The sequence below is a fragment of the Falco biarmicus genome, chromosome 2, assembly GCF_023638135.1.
Source record: "Falco biarmicus isolate bFalBia1 chromosome 2, bFalBia1.pri, whole genome shotgun sequence".
Classification (NCBI taxonomy): Eukaryota; Metazoa; Chordata; class Aves; order Falconiformes; family Falconidae; genus Falco; species Falco biarmicus.
The window spans coordinates 55,281,322-55,304,895 of NC_079289.1; the positions used below are offsets into that span (position 1 = coordinate 55,281,322).

At 36.9% G+C, this 23,574-nt stretch overlaps 1 protein-coding gene and 1 non-coding gene across 2 annotated transcripts in view; one reads left to right on the forward strand and one right to left on the reverse strand.

Annotated features, from left to right (window-relative positions):
* The window catches only part of GPC6 (glypican 6), a 772,237-nt gene that overhangs the window by 523,238 nt on the left and 225,425 nt on the right, over window positions 1-23,574 (forward strand). The window lies entirely within an intron of this gene.
* On the reverse strand, window positions 21,557-21,740 carry LOC130145339 (U2 spliceosomal RNA). Its single transcript, XR_008820489.1, has one exon. It is a non-coding gene; the product is annotated as a U2 spliceosomal RNA (small nuclear RNA).

Consider the following 23,574-nt stretch of genomic DNA (forward strand, 5'->3'; position numbering starts at 1 on the left):
CCCTCCATTATTACTGCTGTTCCTCCTCCTAGCATTATTGTTATTACTGTTGTTGTTGCACTTTATTTCAGTTATGAAACTGTTCTTACCTCAACCCATGGGTTGTACCTTTTCCCAATTCTCCTCTCCATCCCGCTGGTGGGGAATGGTGTTAGCGAGTGGCTGCGTGGTACTTAGTAGCCAGCTGTGGTTAAACCATGACAGTGATTTAACTGAACAGAAGTTATGTTAGCTCTTCAAACAATGAAAATCTTCAAGCATGTTATACTGTGTAGTTTGTGATAAATTCTGTCTTACGACAAATGTGAAAGGTAGATCTTTCTCTGAGCACACACTATTTACACTAGTCAAATTTCTGAGTTTGAGGATTTTTCACATTTCTTGGTGTTTATTTTAAACTACTCATTTATTTTTAACAAAACCTGTTTAAGAAATCTCTCAGATGTTTGAAGTACTTCTGTATAAATTTTAAGTTATTGACTACAGTAGCTTCAGGGGTTTTAAAATTCATTTTCAAACATCAGCTGGGTTTTCTAAGGACATCAAAATGTTGATCATTCTGACTGAACACTTCCTCTGCATTTCCTGTTCCCCTGGGCTTTGGGGAAAAAAAAAAAAAAAAAAAAAAAAAAGGAAACAAGACTAGAATTTTTAAATTACAGAAGTACCATTATTTGTGGAGACCACCATAGCACTTCTGGGTAGCTGATGGGTTATAATCACAGGTCAGTTTTTTGTGGGTCAGATGTGGGTCAGAAGTTTGTTATTTAAACATAATATTAAAAATGAGAAGGAGACAGGAATTAGTCTCATTCATTTGCTTGGAGATTGTGAGACAAATGATGAAACAAAAAAAGCATAATTTTTTTGCTGCCACTGAGTGTATCACTATATAGACAGTATTTCTCATGTTGTAGATCAGTTCGGTCTAAAGCAAATGCTCAGACAGAATGGAAGATCACAGGGGCAAGAGAGAACTAAGTCAGTGTTGTTCCAAGATGTATGGCAGCCTGCATATGCTTAAAAAGGGAAATTGCAGTTCCCCTTCTCTTCTAGCCCCATTCATCTTCACTTAAAAGAAAGTTGTGTTAGTATTGGAACTGGAGCATAGTCAAAATACCGGATCCAGAAGCAAACAGGAATGCTAGATCTCTGTGTTGGCAAGTATGTGACTTGAGCCAGAGGAAAATATTTCTTTTAAAACAAGTTTAACAGCCTCTCAATTATTGTGTTTTGTATAAAATGTACATTTTTACATTTCCACCCGGACTTGGAGGCTGAGAAATAATCCATCACTTGCAGGTTTTCCCCCCATCCACCTCGTCAGTAGCATTATGACAACAGTCAGAGAGAGACTAGTCATGTCAAATGGCGCAAGCTTTACCAATTGCTAAATCTGCGTAGAGCAAAATTTGTTATGTCATATATGGAGACCATAAAGTTTCCATAAATCAACACTGTAATTTGTACTCTTTCCTTTTTCAGGCTCCTTGCTTTTAGAAAATAATTGTTTTTCTTGGGTTTTTCGTGGATAGAAGAGTGAGCAGTCCTGATTGCCCAAGGCAAATGGGAAGATGTAGAGCACAAGACAAGGTTTTCTTTTGCAGTCCTGGTGAATCCTTTTGTTTCCATGGATTCTGCTTAGGGATTCTTAAAGTAACTCTTGGAAAAGTACTGTCCAGAATTTGTACAGAATCTCATTTCCTATTTTCATAGTTGTTTTTTTTTCCAGAAGCAAGTTCTGCAGTGGTAGAAATGCTAAGAATGAAGGTGATTAAAATCCTTTCAGTTTTCCATAGGTGGGACTAGTACCACAAAATACTCGGTAAGGGCAGAAAAGAAGGTACTTAATGTTATATCAGTTTCTGTGGGCTTTTCATTATTAATCATTATTAAATTTTGCTATAAATGGTCATATTCTAACTCCAACTGTAAAAAGAGACAGCTTTCACAGTTTGCTCTGTAATTCTTGGTCAAGTAACCTGAAAGGCCTGTTTTAGTCCTTAATCTTTTCTCATAAAATCTCTACCAACTTAAAATAAAAAAAATTATTGATTGAAATGAATTATAGGAGACTTATGTTCAGCTGCTGTGCAAACTAAATTTGAAGACATTAGCATAGGACATAATGCACCTTCTCTCATTCAAGATTTAGCCAAATTCCTGCTTATCTACATGAGGTGGCTCTGATACCTGGCATAACTGCAGATGGGGGACATTAGAGTCTTCTTGGCAAACAGCTGAGCAAACTGAGTATAGGAATTATTAAAGGAATGTTGACTGGAAGGAACATATGTTCTAGAAACTTGGCAAGCATTTTGTCTCATTTTCTTTTCTGGTTGCAAGCCATGCAGTAGTTACAGCAACCATAGTTTTTTGTCCAAGATAAAATGGGGTGGGAAGGAAGAGGGGAAAGGGTGTTTCTCCCATTATTGCACAAATGCTATTACCTACTGATCCACAAACGCTTTACCACTGTATGTTCATTTTTCTCTGCTCCCAAGTAAACCACTCTATCACCATGTTGGAAGGTGGGCAAGCAAGCAACAGACCCATTTTTAACAGTGGACCAAATCTTCCTGTTGTCCATCTACGTACACAGAATACAAAGAAACTCCATGTTACTATGCCCAAGCATTAGAACAGTAAAATATATACATTAAAAAAAATAAACTATAGTTAATGTTCAGCAGTTTTCCCATGGTATATCCTTCCTTTTTTTACATTTGAAACCACATCGCTATCCATTGCTTAATGAAATTATCTGGCACCTCCAGAATTGGAAATACTGGGCTTTTGAGCTGATATGCTGCAGACTTAAAGATTTACAGTATTTATTTAGCACTTTGTGCTCTTAAGTTCTTGGTGTTTTGCTTCAAGTATTTGGCAAGTATTTCTGTACAATGGTAGATGCTACAGAACTGGGGCCAAGATGTTATGGAACAACGATCACTGACATGCTACGTGGGTGATTATGCCTCGTTATATTCTCATCACATCAGTTTTGATTTAGGACCTCATTAAATATTAATCTGAATGAATTTGCTTTTAAGTTTCTACCTAGTTTAAGTAATAAGTGGACCTCATTTTTCTTTATGTGTTTAAATTAGCTGATATACATTTATCTATGCAAATAAATTCCATTGCAAATGGATGTTTTGTGAAATCCTATGAGCAAGTATTAAAAGCAGCATTAGGATCCCAAAGAGGCTGTGGCAATCTTAATTAGTTTTAGAGACTGAATCCAATTATTCTTTATTGGAAGCCATGCTGTGTAATTCCAGTGCTTGCTTTTGGTAAAGAATCTGCTTCACAACTGCAAAAAAGAAAATATATTTAAGAGGTTATCAAAATAATCTTTACAGAACTGGAGAACTGTCTGCATGAACATGATGCCTGTCATTTTGACAAAATGCCAGGGACCTTCAGGACTGAAAACCATAAACTGTTACGGTTTGAAAAGAAGAGCCAGAGTCATAACACTGAGGACAGTCATGCCTTGAATCCAATGCAAACCAACCCACGGTAGCAGCGCACACTCTCCAGTGGGATGTCTCTTTGGCTGCTCAAGCAGTGTTTTCTCAGCACTTGAGATCTCCGGGTGATCTCCCACTCAGGAGACTGCCTGGTGGCCAGCACTAGGGGCTGAAGCACAGATCTCCAAAATAACAGCACAGGTCACTGCTCTTGAGTGTAAAACACACTGAGAGTAGGAAGGGGTGAGGATTAATATCAACTCCTGTCATCTGTTGAGCAGCAAAACCAGTGGTTTACACAAAAGTTTGCAATTCTAATGAAGAAGATATGATTGCATATAATTTAACAGAGACCTGATCAGGCTTGTTGTCCCTGGGTAGTGAAAATTCAATCTGTTGCTATTCAAATACTAATTAAAAAAAGTCTTCCACTGATTCTAGTGATAATAATTTCACTATATCTCTTTTCTTCACAGGGTTGAATGTCTTAACATTTAATTACTGTTAACAAGACCTTTATGGGCAGAATAGAAAATTTCGTGTATTGTAATAGCATTAGCATATTAAATGTAATTGTCAGGTAGCCCTCTTAGGATTACTGCTCCTGATTGAAACCTATTCAGCTTTTTCTTCATAGCCATTTAAACTTCATTAAGTACAGAAAATCATTCTTTTTACTCCTTTCCACGGAAGACTTGCAGCTGAGTTGTGTAAGCAGGTAATTCATTTTGTTTGATCAACAGAAGTACAATCGGATTGCATTCTAATTTGGAATGGTCTGGAAGATGAGTCAGATCTCTCAAAGTCAGAATAACCATAGAAATATTTGTTCTTTATATAGGTACATAAATTAGAAACTATTATCTCTCTCCCCACCCCTTTCAAAGTGTTCATATTTCTATAAATTTGCCCTTAAGTGCCTGCAGTTTAATACTTCTTCAAATTTCTAATAATCTGCTTGTGTTTTGGAAGGATGACCCTGATTAGTGTAAGTAAACAAATTTTTAAAAAGTAAATCTCAAGGTCATAAAGCATGACCAACATTGATGTTCTACAGCATCGAGGCTCCTGTTATTAAATGAACAGAACTTCAGTCTTCCAGAAGTAGCACAGTAGTGAATTTCACTGGTTCTCTGGTTAAAACAGCAAAAACAGGATGAGAAATTGTTTTCTTAAAAACAGTGTATAATATTCCCCATGCTGCAATACTTCAAGGAGCTTCTGACACTTCAAAGAAGAGAACAAAACATGGACACCACCGACCTTTATAACAAGAGGTTACTTTTCAATTGTTCTGCCACTAATTAGGATTAACATCTACACGTTACTTGCATTGTTTTAATTGGCAATTCTACTGTGATTAGGAAAAAAAGCAGATTATGTTGTTATGCATAGCTGCTTTGCTTTTTTTTTTCTCAGTCTCATTTGCTTTATCAAACAATAATGTGTAGGTTCCCTTGGCCTTGTGATACAAGCATAGCAACTCACATTTTCAGGTGGCACAACACATGCTGGTTTAAAGAAATGAAATATGCACATCTTTTTTACATCTCATTTGATTTGCACAGTTCATGATGATCCTTAAGGAAGCAGTGAATGCTTTGCTTTCAGGAGATGGCAGCTTTGGGGCACAAGGTCATGTTTGTATCAGGGAAGCATTCATATGGGGCAGTGATGATTTACCAGCCTGCAAAAGCATTGCATGCACAGACAAAAGGTCTTGGCTCTGGTGTCAGAAAAAGAAAGCCCAAGCTGGTGCAACACATGCTATAACGTGGTAAAAATAAAGCTTCCTTCCCCCTCCCCCAGTCTTAAGTATTTGTTATTTAAGCTTATTTTAGTTAGTGCTTTTTGTAAGGAAGCTTTTACTTTCTGCAATTCAATTTGACTTTCTCATTTCTATCTTTGCACTGTAGAGAAGAAACATTTTTTAATCCAAGTGTATATATTTGATTGTGCAGGGGGCACCAGCTCATTATTTTTTCCTCTCTCTCTTATTTAAACTTTTCAAGATGTGTCAGTTTGAGTAAACGTGACAAAGACTTTGACAGATAAAACAAGTTACCTTAATTGTATAGCAAGTGCCCTATTCTGATGCAATATGTTTGAATAAGATTTCCAGGAAAACACTGATTTCTTTTTTGTGGAAAAGATGGAGATTGTTATTATCTAGTTATTTGACATGATATGCCATTGAGACATCACAGAACTGTTTCCCTGTATGCGCTGGTGGCTGTGGCTCAGCTGGGCAGTCATGAACACCAAACAGACCTTTCCCAATAAACCAGAGTTGCCACCTCAGCCATGTTGCAGACACCCTGGTGGATGCAGTGTTCCACATTTTCATCAACTTCACTAGACTTGGTGAAAGTGAACAATTCACCTGAAACTAACAATTTGGATTTATTCTACTCTTTTCACCTAATCAAAGTGATGTGATCCACTGGAGCACAGTCCAACAGCCTTTGCCTTGGAAATATCCAATGCCTTTTGGGGAGTCACTTTGTCTTTTTTTCCTGCACAGTGAGTAACACTCAGGAAGGTGCTTTTCTCTACAGACAAAACACACACAACTTGCCCTAACCATAACAGCAAAAAAACAATGTCCCAAAATGCCCAAGTCTACTTGGTAAAACAGTCAAATTTGCTTCACCTCTTTCACTGTAGCAGGAAAGGAAGAATTTGCCTATAGGGATTATTCTGGAAACTTCCTCATGCCTGAGCACCTAAAATGATACTACCAAGAAATTTTGTTAGGGGGAAATATAAATAATCAGTGGCTAAGAGTTCAAGGGACCTGAAAACCACCAGTATAAAGTAGTATTCTCCTGAACGAGCACAGGGAAAGGGAGCAGCAAATCCATGAACAATCAATAATGCTTCAGATCAGTATCTTATATTGTAAATAGGTAGAGAGAAGCACAGAAGACTGGCTCTGTTTTGAATATGGGTTATAGCTACTAAATTACACTAAAAACATCCAAGTCTAATATATTATTGAAGATTAAAAGATTTTATATATTAGCTCATAGATATCTTATTTGTGATTCGTTCATAGACTGGAGGTGAAGAAGGAATGGACCAGAAGGCACCATTATGATAACAAAGTCAGTTCTATTACAAAAGTATTTTTCTAAACTATCTCAGAGACAGATTTAACACTGTGTTAGTGAAATCTGTAGGTGTCATAGCCTGGGAGAAACAGAAATAATTAGCAGGAATAGAAAGAGATGGAAAGCATGGGCAAAAAGTCCTTTTTTTAGGGGTTCATAAGGAAAATGAACAATCACAGACCCAAAGAAATCAAATTACCAGGCAGAAATGTTGAGATCAGAGTTATTTAATGAACAAGAGAAAGATATAAAGTAATATTTATTAAAGAAAAAATAAGCCGCTAAACAAGCATGAGTTTGCTCTCAATGTTAGACAGAAATGTTTAATATGCCGAGCTAAATTTCAAGCAGAAAGAGGAGACATTTAGTAATTGTCAAAAAGGTATAAAAGCTAGGTAGAAAAATACGATTCAGAAAAGGAAACCTTGCTTCACACATTAACTAAAATTCCATATCTAGTTTTGCACTAGCCTTCCAAATATCATGGGGAAATAATTTCTTCCTGCAGGACAGGGACAGAGGGGATTTGCACTGAGAAGAAAAGTCTAGTCTCAAGAATATGCACTGGATGGCCAAAGTTCTTTTGTCTTTAGCTTTAGCAGTTTTCATGCACAAATATATTTTCAATAAAATGCCCTAAATATATATTCAGTAAGTTATAATTTGGAAATAGTAGAAAGCAACCATCTATCAATAAATTTCTACTTTACAGAGAAGGTTAATCTGCAGTTTCTTTTATTTTACTTTACAGTTATTGTAAAAACCTATCCAGAAACTTCAAAGCAGGAAAGATTCATTTCACCATCCCAGAATCCCTTGCTATTTTTTTTCTCAACAAATTGAGTTGTAAGTCATTTTCAGGTGGTTTCTCTGATAAGCTTAGGCAAGTGTAATTTCATGCAGTGCAATTCAGACTTACATTCCCACTGTGAAAGAGAGCTCATCAGTCTGTCTTCTGGACAGAAAGGCAAAACCCTTCAGAATTACTTAGTGTCAGTTATATTTTCTTCGCAGTGCAACATAACTCTTTCCTGGGAATGGAATATACCTTGTGTTTGTTTCCATTTATGGCCAAGAACAACCAGTATAATTTTAACAAAGCTTTAATGAGTTTTTAGAGAACTACGTACATACAAATAGTGTCATATTAATATCACAGAGAATTAAATGATCTGTTTAGCCAAAGAATGAAGGCAACAGTGAAAGTTTTTATCCTTTTCTGGGGTTTGGCATGGGTAACGGATTGATTCAGCACCCACAATATAGCTTTTCAGTTTGCCAGCAAGAACACCACTTAATGCAAAACATGGTGGTGGTGGTGTAATGGACGGAGATCACCAGCTTATCCCCTCATCTCATGCTGGCCACCAAAGCCATCAGATGGTATGAAAAGAAGCCAGGATCCTGCAGTGATCTCTACATGGAAAGAATACTTTGCAGGACTCACTATTGCAGGGCCACAATATTGCAATATTGCAGGGCCATAATATAGTCATCAGTCTGCCTTCAGATTGGAGACTGAAAATGAAGTAGTATTTATTTTCTTATCCAAGCCTCAGATGTCAGGGCTATATGTGGGAAGATTTTGTTTTTTTCTTGTGAATCATACAAGACTGAGGAAAAAAGAAGTTGATCACTTGATTAGTTTTTTAAATGGTCAATGTTTGGGGAATTTTGTCAAGGTGATATTCCTATTTTTTTGTTGACTAAGAAGTACCTGTCTTTTGTAACTCTTAAAAAAGGTAAAGAGACAGTTCATTCCACAATATTTTCACATTGCTGTCTTATTTTTAATTTATTCAATAACCCCCATTTCATGGAATTACTTCATCTTTTATTTAAAAATCTCCCCTTTTAGGGGCCGGGCCATACTGTTATAGAACTTCAAGACAGAAGAAAAGAAATGGTTGCAGAGGCTTTTTGTTTTATGTTGCAATATTATTTTGATTACTGCATGACATATACAAAGTAACAAAACATGTATTTGAAGATTAACTGTCTTTCAGCCAGTAGCCTTGTAAAGACACTAAACTGCCAAATTTTTGAGAGGAAAAAATTTATGTTATGGATCAGTCATCCTGATTCCATTCTCAAACTATTAATAACATCAGAGTGTGTGCTGAATGAGTTATCATAGATCCTCCCAGTATTGAATTATGAAATGAAGTTTCAGGTTTATGAAAACTACATTAACATAACAGAATTACCTGTTAAAAAATTGAATCCCTTGAAGTTAAGAAAGCTGATTAAGTGGGATTTTTTGCATGAGTTTACGTTGGCAGGAATGAGGAAATCCTACAAAGGGTAGGAACAAACATGTAACAAAAGTGAAGGTACAAGGTGAACACAGGTAAGAGTAGAAGATATTGTGGCACCAGAAGATGGACTGCTGTTTGCAGTAATTTCGTCATTTGGGTCTAATTTCTTTGTGCTCAGGAAAACATTTTTGTACAGTTGTTTGAGCTGTTTGAAAATATGTCTACAAATGCTTGTAGTTCAAAGCAAATTCCATAAGTTTAATTGCTCCCTAGCCCAGTTCCTGGTGCTTAACAGGCCTAATGCTACCTTAAAACGTGATAAGCACTAACTTCCCCATCCCACACCCCAAAACCTCCTTATGTATGTAGAAGATGCATGAAAACAGCAAGGAAAGAGTTGTCAAAAGTGCATTCAGAAGTTTCGGTTCTGCTACCGGGCTTGGGAAGACCCATTTTCAAAAGAGATCCTCTAGGCTTCAGAGACTGGCACAGGCAAGAAGGCTGCAGTTCCTTAATTTGGACAAAGACAGATGAAAGTGGTTCTAGACAAAAACATCCAACTGTGTAAGTCTGCACACATTGCAGCCAAGCTATTCACCCCTACAACTATATAACAGTTTCACTTCTCTGCAAGCTATTTTTTTACTTCTTGTTGCATTCCCATACTATTGTAATTGATCATTTACCTCCTATATATGCAATCACTTCTACTGCTTTATTTCTCTCCTTTTTCAGAGAATTTTTATGAAATCTGTGGTATCACAAATGGTTATATCACTCTCAAAACCTCTTTGCCTCTGTGCATTATAGTAGCCTCTATTATATTATAGTTCATTGCACTCTAAAAGCATAAAAGCTTTCAAGGCAGTTGACTCTGTTAAGGTTGCATTTGCCTATTGCACCGGACATTGCATACTTACAGGATAAGGAAGCAGATAAGTGTTTAGACTGAAATAGTCTTTCTCTAACTTTACGTGATACTCCTATTGAATGTTTTCTCAGTTTTCTAGAGGAGTTGCTATGTGTTGTTCCTTGTGATTTTCTTGCTCCTTTAAATAACAGTCCTATTTTGAAAATCTATAAAGCATTAGGTTTCTTTTTCAATGGATACAAATTACTTGCTGGAAAATGTGGTTGGTTTTTTCTCTCTTTCTTTCTTTTGTTATAGGAGCCTGATGATAAAGTCTTAACCTCATATTTAAATTCTTAGGTTTAATCACCTAGTTTTCAGCAGAGCTGAGCAGACAGTCTGTTCCATGCAAGCTAATAGGATTTGTTAGATGCTTCATTATTTTAAAATTACCCAAAAACTCAACTTTGTTACAGGTTCTTAGTTGGGGTTTTTTTGAAACCTTGGACTACATACCTAGCTGAATTTTTCACATAAATTAAGAGCTGTAATGTTATGGATATCTTGTAATTTATCATCTATTTCTCTTAACGCCCACCTTGTGCTCATAATTTATAAATTATAATCAAAAAAGCACAAAACTTGGCATCAAATATAAAGAAAATAAAATTTCAATTAAATAACACTAGAGGGAATCTGTTATCATGCCAGAGAATTCAAAGAAATTGGTTCTGTTACGTGAGATGAACTAAATATTTATAGTAGCAGTCTCCAGACAAAGCTCAAAATTTGCAAATCCTTTTTCTCTTCTTTGAAATATAAGTGTATTTCACTTCATCAGAGATGTGCCTTTTTATCTTTATGAGGTGTCATGCATTGTCTAATGTAAATGAAAGATTTTATCATGGGTTCAAAATTCCTTTTCCTTTCCTGCATATGATGTCTTCGCTTCTGAAATCTAATGCAAATAAATCATGATATCAACAAAAAACATCATTCAGAACCACAAAAAAAAAAAAAAAAAAAAGAGGGGGAGTGGGGTACGCGGTTAGAATGTGTATGAGAAAAGGCATCTTCATGACTTTAAGAAATAACAGGACTTCTGTGTCTAATACTGAGAACCTGTTCCCCTTTGACTCAGGAGGGACTTCTGCTTTTATTATTTACTTTCAGAGTTCTTTTTCAACAGCTTAGGTGAATTTCCAAATGGAAGTGGCAGTCTGGCCGTTGAGGCCAGGTGATGTCTTCCCATCAATTTCACATGGGTCAGGATTTCATTCCTAGAAGCTGTCTGTTGCTTCTGGTGGTTTTCATCTTCTGTGAGTATGAGGACTTCATGTTGTGCCTGTATCATGCAAATACTACTAGCAAGGTTGTGGTTATCTTTCAAAACCTGTGTCCTCTTGTTACAACTGTTTGCTTTCTACATGGGATGCTTCTGAGATGTGAGCATTGATGTGTATGGTATAGCTGTTAGTTTAATGGCTTGGAAGGTATTGTCACTTGGGAATCTAATACTTCTAACCCATAAAAGGGCTAGGTGGATCAATTGTTGGGTGTTTTTTTAATTCTTCTCTGAGGATTTCTCAATTATTTTTGCAGTTGCTTCCAGGTTAATTATCTGTGAATCAAGAAATATTACTGGATGTTGAAGCTGTGATTTCAGTCACATTTCTTTTAGCTTCCAGACCCAATGAAGACTTCTGTTGCATGGTCATTCTTGGCGTTGACTTCTGTCTATGCTGTACCTCAAGCTTTCGGGAATAGTTAGTGCCAATCCTAGAAAAAGGGCTCACTCAAAACAGTGGTCCATTGCCTCCCAAGCAGACTGGTGACTGTGTCACAGGTAGACCTTGAATGATTGACCTAGGGCAGATTGCTCTGAGCACAGCTGGTTCAGTCTCAGTGATCTCCCTAAGCACAAATAAAGTATTGACTTATATCAAGAACTAGCTTCATTTCTAAGGACAGACATGAAAAGTCCAGTTTTATTGCTAATCTTCTTGTTTAAGCATGGGCATCAAATTCATGTGATAAATGTAGAGCAGATCAGACACTGGCAGCTGTGTGCAAAGTGATCCAGCTGTGTGTTTGAGGCATGTCAATGTCTGGCACAGTTTGCCCTGGGTTTTCTGTCACAGACTTGCAGCTCTTTAAAATCTGCTGTTGTCATGGGGTGTGCCTGCTTACACAGCCACCACTTCCTCAGAGGGAAACCTCACATCAAATAGCTTCCAGGCATTGTAACTGCACGTTAGCTTGCGGGAGAGCTCCAACTCTTGTGAGGGAACCCAGCAGTACGTAAGCCCTGTGTAGAAAGTGGTACATTTCTTTCAGTGAACTTGATTTTCAGGATGCACATAAAAAGGCATTGCAGAAAGAAGAGCTTTTCTTCTTTCTGTGACTGGAAATTAAGCCCTCCCTTAACGTTACCTAAGAAAGGATGAACTTACACTCTATTGTCTTCACTAAGCAGTTCAGTTTTGTATCTGCAGAATTAGGATAATAGAGATAACAACGTGAATTTTATTCTAGAGTTTCTGAGGCAGAAGCTATAGTGCTCAGTTCCACAGAGATGCTTAGATGAAAAATAAAAGCATGTAGCAAATATAGGATTTATATTTCCATATATGATAATCAGAAAGATTTTGTAGTCATGTTTCTGCTGTTCATCTTTTTAAAAATATTTTACTAGCTGAAAGTTTATAGCAGAAGAATTATTATATGTTTAGAAAAGCTTGTTTGACATGAAATCTCATTTGCAAGAATATTTTTTTCCTATAAAATTAAAGTTGAATGTCATGTCAGTTTCATAGATTTTTCATTATGATTATTTTCATTTACTTTTCGTGGAGCTAGTGAATACATCATAACGGGAAAATAGGTTCTGGCACCTATCAGTGGTAGAAGAAATGCACTTACAGGAGAAAATAATGAAAATTCATGAGGAACTGCAGTAACACATTTTATACAAATGGCCTTTCCTTAAGTTTGTTGCTTCTTGCTGAATAGCAGTCATTAACTGCAAGACATGGCTGGCTTCATGAAGAGTTCTAGGAGGGCTTGACTCATTGTTGTGACTTTATTAATAAGAAATAGTGAACCTGAATTAACCAACCAATTTAGATAAGACCATCTGTTGTCTAATAAGATGTGACTGTAATTTGGATAGCAGTTTTGTAATAAATGTATTACGGGATGAAGGACAAGCAGATATTAGCTTTGTCTCATTAGCTTCCAGGGGAAAAAAATGTAGTTAGTTTGCCAGTATGGAACATGGAATGTTTTTCTCTTTAACTCTCAGCTCATCCTGTGTACAAGTAGGCCCCCCTGTCTGTATTTTCTCTACCATATAATAATGTCAAAACCAAAAAGAAAATGGGGTTCAATGCATCTTTTGGAACATTCTTGCAGTCAATCATTTGCAGCACTAAATCTATTTTTGTCCTTGCATGATTATTTTTGATACCCCGACTTCTGTGAAGATGAAGTGGCAGGCACTAGCTTATCAACATCATGTCAACATTACTTGCTTTTGCTCTGTTTAGTTGCCCTCTCTGGGCTAATACAAGAAGCTCATGTCAGCTAAGTACTGAGAGTGCTGGAAAATGGTCCTTTTATGTTTGGATGTTTGGCAATAAGAAAATGGACAAAGCACGTGTAATGCTGACTTTTCAGCTCAAACTCAATAGCTCTCAGTTTTGTATATGGATGTTAAATAGTACTGTAGGGTAGATTAAGCTTTACTATTCACTATCATGTTTTTATTGAAACTCTAAAACTTAATTTTATAGAAGCATTGTCTGGTTAAGTAACAAGGATAAACCTTTTCTTTGATCATACAAGACCAGGCATTAATCCATATGCATGAAGATTAAGACAGAAATAAGTGCAGATCTGTATGGCAGCGATTTTTTTAAAAACACATTTAGAAGAACGTTGTGTATGTTGTACCAGTTTCTTGTGGAGCTGTTGCCTCCTCTTGTGTCTGAGTGTCCCTGAGTACAGGAAAGCAAAACAAATTATTAACAAGGAATATAGTACTACTAATTAGAAGATTGTATTAAAAGTGTAAATTATGCTGGATGAAACATAGCCTTTCAAAAACTTGCCCATATGACCTTAGGACTCTGTGTCATTTGGAGCATTCAGTAGATCCTGGCCAGCTGAGTTCGTATTTGATTAGTTTTGTAAGCTTGTATTTAGAAAATTAAATGAATGATGAGTATTGGGAAACTCCGCAAAATAAAACGTTCTGGAGTATTGTAGTTAGTATGACGTTAGCTTGTGTGTGATACTGTGGGTGCTGGATGTTGACCAGGCAGTGCACCCTGGAGTGGTCATGGCTACCAACACCTGAGTGCCATATAGTTCCAGAGTATCTTAATAAGTGCTGTTCCTTCATTTATTTATACTAGTATTTATATTTCGAAACTGCCTGAAACAGTAGCACAATATATTGCAAGATAAAACTGCTATGAAAAAAACTCATAGGAAGCCTAAATGCACAGGATAGTAAACTTTCACTCCTCATAACTGAGTCCCTTGCTGTGGAGATTGTGATGTGAAAAATTATGTCAACACATTTTGTGCTTCCATGTTTCACAACACATAGATACAGGAATATAAACCAGCAAACGATACCATTCTCTTCAATCCCCCTTTCTCTCTTCTCTGTGGGTGCCGTCTTTACAGTCTGAACACTGAGGCTCAGGGAACAATGCTGACTACAATGCTGAAAACTAAGGCACCTTTCAGGTAAACAGCTGGCTATCCCATTTCCTAGTCAAAGGCAGAAAACAATCCAGTATGCTGCTGAAAGCAACCTGGCCAGGTCTGGCACCAGGATGAAGGTGGACTGTAATATGTAGGAGAGGGTCCTCCATGGACGTCAGACCAAGAAGACAGTAAGGGCACACTGAGGTCCAAAAGCCAGGGTGCTTATAAGCCTCCTGGAAAGCAAAGAATCTGAAACTGATTCTTTTAATAAAAAGATCCAGTTATTGTATTAACTTTTTTTCAGAGAGGGAGGGTAATGAGTTTTCTTTGTAACTTAATGAAGTATCACCAGAGAAGAAATTACATAATATGAAATCTTTAGACAGGATTGAAAGAGCACGTTTTATATTTCCAGCACAGTAAATTCATTGCAGCTTCTCATTTCTTAACAAACCCTGAAGTGAAAATGCTGTTTCACTATAAATCCCAGTCTATCAGTCTGGGCAGGGTGCTGCTTTATGTCTGCATTCATACGGTCTTAAAGCTGTAAAATAGTATCCACAAAATTTTCTGAAGCAATTCTTTTTTTAGTAAATCTGTAAAGAGATGTAAGGAGCAGGAAGCCTTCTGTATTTGCAGGAGCACAAAGTCTCAGCCAGCAAATACAATCCAGGCAAAATGAAAATGTATTGCAGGTGCTGATCTCCAACTTGCAGAAGATCAGAAGGTTCTTTGCACATGAGAAAAAAAAAAAAAAAAAAGACACACATCAACAGTAGGCCCAAAAACTTAAAAATAATATTGCAACATTTTAGTCATGGTCAGTTGGTTTTCTTTGTATCTTTGTATGTTGTTTTTTCTAACACATTTTTTTATTTATGACTAAGATTAAAATGCAGTATTTACTTCCAAGGAATATGCAAGGCTTAAAGTAAAAGGAATTTTTTTTTCAGCAAGGCTCAGATAGGTTAAACATGTAGCAGGTTTAATTATGTTGTGGAAGACTTTGGGGGGAAAGGATTGTTACACCTGTTACACCTTTTAGAATTGAAGATCATGTTTTGTATATGTGAATTCTGCTGAATATGATTAATCCCAAAAAGCATCCATTGAAGCCTTGGAGAGGGGAAGGGAAAGAAAAGATGCTTCTATTTTAAAGCCAAGGTTATAGTCAAGGTTAATTCAGGGTGTCATGAAAGTGTGACTGTGACAAGATTTACTGATGATGTGAGGGCAAATTAATGCAAGATCAGTGGCCTGACTATTGATTCTTATCATGGGATCTTGCTGAAATGAAGTCATTATTTAATTACACTTCTACTTACACTGTAAATGGTTCCCAGAATAGACTGCACTCGATTTTGATGTCTGCAGCTCCATCTTCACTTTTCTTTTGTGTTCGTAAGTGAGTAGGGAATGGGAATAAGCACTCAAGAAAATTTTAATTTAATATACTTCATGTGCTGTCATTTTCCCATAAAAAGAAAACAAGCAAATGTTTTCATTCTTCCATTCAGAATAGTCTGTGATATCAAATAAATCTGAGTGTAGGAAACATGTCTTGAAACCTCTGAAGATTTTCAGATCAAAATTTCTCTGAATTTCATTCAAACAAATTAGTGCTCGAATGGTTGTCCTGCTGTTCTGGAGTGGTTTAAAAAACTTAGTTTCACTATCTCTAGAAGCAGATTCTAAAGTTACTGCTCATACTAAAGCAAGTAACTTAATTGGGACCTACTAGAAGTTAGTAAGTACTTTATTGAGACTTAAGGTACAACAGCAAGGTCTTTGCTATAGAAATCTATTGCAAAAGCTCAAGCATCTATGAAATGACACCAACATTCACCAAACAATCAAAATTACATCATTTCCATATTGTATCCTTGATTCTTTTGATTCTGAATCAGCTCTATTTGGCAAATTTGTAACATAAAAAGTTATTAACACAGTTTTAATTTGTCATGTGGACCAAGCACTGCATTTTGTCAAATTACATAAATTTGAAGACTCAACAATTAAGAAAATGTGACTGGTTGCCATGATAATGTTATTGTCTGAAAAATAATATGTAAAAATGGACAGAATTCAATTTTAAATGCAGGATTATGTTTGTCATTTTAAAACATGGCAGCATCTAATTCTGTGCTTGTATAATACATATTACAGTGCAATCACAGTCTTGCTCAGGACAAAAATCTTGAATAGTAATTGTATTGAGGGAAAAATCACAACTCAGTGGAATTCAAGTTTCATAAAAATTTGATGAGATATTTAGATTCCAATTAATCAAATAAAGGGGGAGTACAATTAAACCTTTGGTTTGGGATCAGAGTAGTAAGTAAAACCAATCTGCAGAATGGAATCTGGTCCTCAGTATATCCCACCATATTTATGAAAGCTTCCTCTCCATGGCCTCTTTTTTGTCTTGTATACTGTACTTTTACATTATTTTAAAATAAAAGAAAAATAAAACCATATAATTCACATAACATAAAAGATAATGAATGTAATGCATGAAACAAACACAGCCTTCTGCAAGATGGTGTACTGTACTATTAGTGGGATAGACAAATGATAATTAGTCCATGGTGTGGACTTTTCTCCTGCAAATGTTATTCTCATTTTAATACTTTTCTTAAGAGAGAGAGAGACATAAAGAGTCAGCTTATTAGATAAGTAACACAATAGTTTCCTGTAATAACCACCTCTAGTTGCCACTTACTAATCAGGTATTCAAAAAATAAACAAATCAAATGCAGAACGTAAGAGGTGTTCTTACTAGTTCAGTATCATGATAAGCCATTAAAAGATAATATAACAAGATCATTATGTTAAAAACCAGAAGATTAATGAAATTTCTTTTCTCTTTTGTGCACCTATGCTCATATGTAATAGTGTTAAAATTTTCAAACCTATTTTCAGCTACTACAGAGGGAATATATACATCTAAATCGGAGATATAATATATAAAATATTTCGTTAATACTTTTCTTCTGAATGAAGAAATCCAGCTATAGCGAAATAACTTCTGCTTCAGGCAAGTTGTCTTTCAGTGCCCTCGGCAATTGGAGGCAGAGGGGGAAGAAAGAAAGAGAAGCTGCTTTCTGTGCTTCAGGATTTCAGTCTTGGCACAACATGTTTCTTATTGTCAAGTCTTTTTTATTTATTTATTTATTTAACTTTTCCTCATTATAATAGGTGGCCAGAAGTTCTTTTTATCCAGTCTCTAGCAACAGCAGTCTCACTGATCTCACCATTTTGTGTGTTCATTCAGCCAGTCAGAAGGCTGTGAAGGGCTGATTATAAGTAGGAACCCACTTCTAGGACTCATTTTCTACAAGGAAGTATTTTTGCAGCATTATTCTGTACTTTGGCTTATTTGTACTTATTGTACTTATTTGTACTTATTGGTAAAAAACAAAGTTATTTGCCAATGCTTTCTTTGAGTTTTATCCATGGACTTGTAGCCAATGGACAGATGGTCAGCAGGGTCAACCCTGGTGTTTTGGCACAGAGCAAAGGGCAGGTCAGGGCCACCTGACATACCCTGATCTTGTTACTAAAAATGGACCTTTCTGTATAAAGAAAAAAATTGACCACCCTCACAGCTCCATTTTATATTCCTCTTGATAGCCCAGATGTTCTCCTACACCAGGACAAAAGGAACAAAGTCCGGATGAAATGTGTTTCTGAGGTTGGAGGATAGTCAACAAAACCACTGACCAAGACAGCAAAGAATAATACAGAAAAAGTGAAGGCAAATATATATAGTGTTTGGTGTCAACATTAAAACAACTCCAGTTTTTTTCATTTGTGTGTTTTATAATAAATTCATGATTGTTCTAACTAAAATCTGAGACATATACCTACTTAAATCTGAGATTGACTAAGCCCTGAGTTTGTTTCTTTTCGTTATGTCTAAAAGGGATCCAAATAACTACATCAGGTGTTGAGGCCTAAACTGTAAGTTTATACACTCAGGTGAGATTAACTCCACACCTGTCTAGTTCAAAATGGATGGTAGGAACAGTCCATTCACCTGCTGTGAACCAGAGGACCATGTCTACAGTGAACAAAGCATTCTGGGGCATCGCCCAATATAACCACTGTTCAGACCATCCCACTTATGAAGAGTACTTCAAGTGCTGAATGTTTTTAGGTTATTTTTGTGATCTAAGGACCAGGCCACATGATAAGCACATGTAAAGTTCTGTGGCCAATGACACAGTGTCTTTTTCTTTTGACTTTTTCCTTGGCATTGTATGTTGTTTTCCTCCATTCTGGCTGTTTTGGTTGCACAAAAGCATCTAAGAATGCTCAGGGCAAAAGACTTCTGGCACTGGGGGAACAGAGAGATGAGAGACACTCAGCAAGACAGGGAGGGATGCTGCAATAAATCAATCGTTGGAATGAGGGAAAAATTTCCTATGGACTAAGGGGAGACTGTATGACTCCCTACAACTACCTGAAAGGGGGTTGTAGTAAGGTGTCATGGAGTCGTAGAATCATAGAGTGGTTTGGGCTGGAAGGGACATTAACAATCATCTAGTTCCACTCCCCCTGACTTGTGTAGGGACACCTTCCACTAGACCAGGTTGCTCAAAGCCCCATCCTTCTCTTCTTCCAAGTAACAAGTAGAAGAATGAGAGGAAATGGTCTCAAGTTGCACCAGGGGAGGTTTAGATTGGATATTAGGAAAAAATTCTTCACTAGAAGGGTTCTCAAGCATTGGAACAGGCTGCCCAGGGAAGTAGTTAATTCATCATCCCTGGAGGTATTTAAAAAATATGTAGACATGGTGCTTAGGGACATGGTTTATTGGTGGTCTTGGCAGTGTTAGGTTAGGAGCTGGTCTCAATGATCTCAAGGGTCTTTTCCAACCTAAATGATTCTATGATTCTGTGACTAGTTGCAACTAGAAACCAATTTTACTCTTTCTAGACCAAGTCAGAAAGAAAGTTTAGCTTTTCAACAGATAGCAACCTTTCCTTACCTATGCTTTTTATTCTGGAAGGTTTACTAGCATGGAAAAAATCACATTAGAAGTATTGGTTTATAAGATCTAAAAACTGTGAAGTTCACATCTTTTCTCCTTTAGCCTGTTTCGGTTTTTTTCTTTTTTTAATCTCACTTATTTAAGGTCCATTGAGATGATAGAACAGTGTCCACCAAACAAATCTTTTGACAAATCTCAGTTTATTTTATCAGATTATTTGTCTTTCAGCTGTTCATGGTATAGGTCTGTGGGACTGTGTATTGCGGTGCAGAGCGATGGTGGCAAAATTAGACGTAAAATAAGCAATGACGGCAAAATTAGACGTAAAATAAGCAATGACAGCAAAAAAGGACTACATTTATATCACAGTTTTTCTCTGTGAATTGGAAAACTGTCTTTTGATGAGAGAGAAACAAACTGCGTGTACCCAGTTGAAACTGACCCCAATAATTAATTTTGAAGCCATCCACCAAATGGCATTTTACTGACATGGGGAATCAGCCGTTGCTCCCAGTTTGCTTCTTGGGCCAGAGATATTCATGCTGCAGAATCCAGCTACTGTTGCCTTTAATTAGCTGTTATGTTTAAAGTTTCTTATTTAAGAATTCTAAAATTCAAGTAAGCATAAACAAATTCACTCTTTCTCTTGCTCTGGAAGCAATCCCTTAAATCCAGGCAGTGGATGGGATTTCCAGGAGACCTTGCACAGCTTTGAACCTCACTGAACTTGCCAATTTAAATAAAATTCGAACCTTGGTAGTTGTTGGTGCAGCATCTATTCCATTCACTCCGCTGCTGTTTAAGAAAGAAAACCAGCTATCCTCTGCCATCTAATTTTTCATTCAAAATGTTTCAGCAGCCTATGAGAGATAGATCTTTAAGAACTACTATTCTACTTAGAACATGTATTTCTAGAGGCACTGTCAGAAACAATGTGTTCTTTACTGAATGGGCAGGCACGGTGAAGTTGTACTTTTTTGCAATGGTTTGTGGTACCTGGACCAAAGTTGTCAGGTTCAGAAACTGTTCCAATATCCACCTTTAGATACACAGGATGCTGTCAAGTTTGTGTCACTTCTCATATCCACTGGAAAATTTGGCCTCTCTGTCAAAGGTTTACAGCAGTGCTAACTTCACAGTGATATCCCTGTCATCTTCTTCACTGAAGGAGATGATATCACTGCAGTGATGAGGAAATCTCTCCCATCTTGTGAAATACCTTTGTGTTTTGGACATGACTGAGACTTCCATACTTTTAAAAGGTTTGGAAAGGGGTTGTGGTAGTGTAGCTGACAGTTCATCCATACCGGAGATGGTAATGATGAGACATCTTTCAGCAGGCATTATAAATGGATATCTGGCATTCAGAGTGCCTTTATGGTTTGAGTGTGTTTATCCTTGTGGTTCTGGAAACCAGACCACTAGGTGGATTGTATTGCTGTATATAAATTGTATTCCAGCATGTTTTATAAATCAGGTGGCTTAATCAGATAAAGACAAATGGCAGTGAAATAGCTTAAATACAAATTCACTGCCAGGTAGCCATTATACAGTGCTGTATTTTACTTTTACTGGATTTTCTGACGTAGCTGGCAGCAAATTCATTCATTTGTCACTTAGAGACACGGGTCAAATTGGCATTCAGTCCAATCTGTGTGGTCATTTCAGGTTCAACCTGAATGGGGGTTTTGCCATCTAGCAAGGACTGACGTCTTATTTAAGCAGCTATAGAACATTTTTTGCTTTGTTAAAGGAGAACTTGGCATATTAGGGGAGAAATGCAAAAATCCTTGCCCTGTTCTGGCTGCAGGTGTCTTCAGGACCAGTTCAGTCCACAGCACAGTTAAGTCTGTTCTAACTTATTTTGGAAAGTCTGTGAAAGTCTGTTGGGAAGAGTGACACAAGCAGGGACAAGGGTGGTCACAGTTACAAGCCTTTCCCATATACACTGTGTCTCTGACCCAGGATTTCAGGAGTCCTCTGTGCAGAGCCTAACTGCAGTGGCTCAGCAGTGTGGGTAGTGTGGTGGCTATTGATGGCATCACCAGAAGATGCACCACAAATCCAGATTCCACCTGATAAAAAAAGGCCAAACCACACAAGGTGGCTTCATGCACAGATATCACATCCTGACACGCACTCACAACGCAGCCACAGTGCCTGGAAGCACTGCAGTTTCAGGTTGGTGCAGGGAATGGATGAAGTGGTTACTCTTCCCATGCCCTCCAAATCCATTTAATAGAAAGTCTTCAAGCTGAGGAGGTATCTGATATTAAAGTGATAAGAAAAGATGATGAGCTTGATCTTAGTCAGTGGCTGGGAAGCGTGCATATGGGACACGGGCTTCAGCGTGCACTGCAGAGCAATTCCATCCCACTCTGGATGGTATGGGATATCATGACATAACCCTTTTCAAGGGCTGTTGACAGAGTTAAACCATAATGTGTAAATGAGTGATTTCTGCATTTTAAAAAGTGGTAACTGTAAATCAAACCAATTACAGCAGGTTTTAGTGATAATTGAGACTGTCGGCTTTTAAATTACTATGGCAAAATGTCTGAGCAAAAGAAAATAATCTTAGGCTATATTTTTTCCCAGTTTAATATCTGCTTCTAATTTTCACATTTATAGATCTGCTGCCTTTTAGGTCCTTGTCACTCCAACACAGAATGCATTTTCTTCCTCAGTCTCAGATAAAGAAAAAAAATTTAAACCACATCTTACCTACTGAGAATTTATGAGGAACAAAATATTAAAAGGAACGTTTTCATATGCTTGTGGACTTTACTTCTGTTTTGCACATCAACCTGAAATTCACAGTAGATTAAATGAAGATTTAATAGTAAATGTCACATTTTGTCTATCTCTACATAAAAGGAAAAAAGCAAATCAAATTGTCAGGTATATTTTTACAGTGTAAGTTTTGATCTGCTTCCTGCAAGTGTGAACAAATAACCAGTTTAAACTCACAAATTTTCTTTCATTGGGTTCTTGCTTTTTTCAAACCAATGTGACAATGTTCTTATTTTCCATTAGAATATTTTCTGAAAATTATAGTACCTACGCTATAATTTGATAATACTAGATATAATAAAGGCATTTTGCTCCTGCAGATCACCCTTCTTTTAGCTATCAGGGAACAAGACAAAGTATCTAATTTTACTATATATGTACATGATTTTAGGTTTTGTATGCTTATGTGGGCATGAATGTGAAGGAGGAAGAAAGTTGGATCTTTTACACAGGACTAGGTTGTTTTAGTATGATCAAATAAAGTGTTCTCAGGGAAATTGACTTCATATCATGTAGTCCCAGTGCTAGTTCTTTCGACCATGTTTTTCTTTAGCACACAACTCAGACACAAAACACCAAGAAGACTCCCTGGTCTTACTGTAGAGACATTAATTTCCCTAACTAGCCTTGATTTAATCACCTTTTTATGTTTCTTTTACAATGACTTAGAAGTGGGACATGCAGACACTAGTGAGGACCCCTCTGTTGTCACATTTTGTGTCTATAGGGAAGGAGTTATCAGGAAGCGATTTAAAAGAAAATAAAGAAAAGAAAATAACATTTAAATGATGGTACGACAATGCACATTTACTTTCTACTGTGCAGTTCCAAAAGCTGCAAGTGCAATACTCAGCAGAAACGTGGGCACACATCTCATAAACAGGTCATTCCAGACCATAGTCATCATCCCAAGGTGCACTTGAGCATCTGTTAAATATTTTATATATGGTATTTATATTTACAAGTAGCTTTGCAAAAATCTAACAAGAGCACTTGAAAGACCATAAAAGAGGAAATGTTAACATGGAGTTATAAGGTGATCTCACATGATTTGGGCCCACATAATGCAGTGGGAATTTATGGATCCTATAAATAGATGACGAGCTATTTATAAAGCATCCTTCTTCTTCCATGCTACCCTGAATATATTACCAAGAGATTGTGTATTGTATTGAGGAGCCTGTGGTTGATCATTATAACCCAGCAATGTATCTGACTAGATACTTGCTGGGTTACCTTAAAGATTTGACACCCTTCTTCACTTTAGAAGTCAGGAAAACAGTTTAAAATGTTCCCTTTCAATCTCTGTACTTATAAATGAGCCACATAGACTTGGTTTAATGTCCTGTCTATTGTGCTCCATCTTGTG